Below are 1780 nucleotides of genomic sequence, written 5' to 3'. Positions count from 1 at the left end.
GATAGCCAACCTAACAGAAGCAGAATTCCAAACACTGGTGATAAAGATGCTCACAGGCTTGACAGATATGCCTGAGTACGGCAAACACATAAGAGAAGAAGTGAAGGCTGTGCTAAGTGAAATGAAGGAAAACCCACACAAAATCAACAGTGAAGGGAAGAAAGCTGGGGTTCAAATCAATAATTTGGAACATAAGGAAGAAAAGAAAAATAGCCAGCCAGTACAGAACGAGGAAACAATAACTGAAAAAAAATGAGGAGAGGTTTAGGAACCTCTGGAACAACTTTAAACATACCAACATCTGAATCATAGGGGTGCCAGAAGGAGAAGAGGAAGAGCAAGAAATTAAAAACTTATGTGAAAAATAAAGGAGGAAAACTTCCCAAATTTTGAGAAGAAAATTGACATACAAGTCCAGGAAGCATGGAGAGTCCCAGGCAAGCTGGACCCAGAGGGAACCACACCAAGACACATCATGATTAAAATGCTAAAGGTGAAAGATAAAGATAGAATCCTAAAAACAGCAAGAGAGAAGTGGAAAGTTGCCTACAAGGGGGTGCCTATAAGACTATCATCTGATTTCTCAAAAGAAACTTTACAGGCAAGAAGGAACTGGCAAGAAGTATTTAATGTGATGAAAAGCAAGTACCTACAACCAAGATTACTCTATCCAGCAAAGCTATCATTTGGAATGGAAGGGCAGATAAAGTGCTTCCCCGACAAGATAAAGCTAAAAAAGTTCATAATCACCAAGCCATTATTATATGAAATGTTAAAGAGACTTACGAAAAAGAAGATCAAAACTATGAACACTAAAATGACAACAAACTCACAACTATCAACAACTAAATCTAAAAAATAAAAACAAAATCCAACTAAGCAAACCAGAATAGGAACAGAATTACAGGTATGGGGATCACTTGGAGGGTTATCAGCTGGGAGGGGGAAGGGGAAGAAATGGGGGTATGGTGCAGGGATTAAAAAACATAATTGATTGGTACAAAATAGACAGGGGGAAGTTAAGGATAATATAGGAAAGGGTGAAGCCAAAGAACTTATATGCACAACTCATGGACATGAACTAACAGGGGTGGGAATGCTGGAGGGAAGAGGGGTACTCGGCAGAGGGGAGCAAAGGGGAAGAAAAATTGGAACTACTGTAACAACATAATCAATAAAATAGACTTAAAAATAAATAAATAAATAAAAATCTGGGGGGGAGAAAGAAAACTTTGAACTAAATTCAACTTGGAATTTATATACTTTTTGTGATCTTCAAGCTCTTTTTCATTCTTATAAGTGATAAGACACTAAGTTGTAAATTGAAGATTTGTTATAAAAGTCATCTTTTAAAATACTTTAATGAGATTAACAGGTATTCTTATGACACCCAGAAAACATGAAATGCAGAATCACTAGTTCACTGAGAGATGAAGACTTCAGGAATTAAAATATTTTTCAAACCTAAACTTTCAAGTAAACTAAATCCAAATATCAAACTTCCTATGATAGGAACTGTCCAAAGCAATTAATAAAACCTAATAAGATAGATACTTTTGTTATCCCTATCACATAGATGAAGAAATGGAAGCTTAGAGAACTAAAATAACTTGCCTAAGTTTCCCCTACTAATAAGTGGTAAGACATGGATGGATCTAAGGCGACTTGACTAGAGAGCCCAGAAATAACCAGGATAACTGTACAGCTTCCCTGTTTTGACTACCTCCTTTCTTTAGTTAGGGTAGTATGTTTGGGCTCTTTTGGTACCAACTGATCCTAT

The sequence above is a fragment of the Furipterus horrens genome, unplaced genomic scaffold (genome assembly GCF_987537825.1).
Source record: "Furipterus horrens unplaced genomic scaffold, mFurHor1.1.pri manual_scaffold_4, whole genome shotgun sequence".
In the NCBI taxonomy this organism is placed as follows: domain Eukaryota; kingdom Metazoa; phylum Chordata; class Mammalia; order Chiroptera; family Furipteridae; genus Furipterus; species Furipterus horrens.
The sequence above is the reverse complement of the archived record's forward strand: the minus strand, read 5'-3'. Positions refer to the sequence as shown.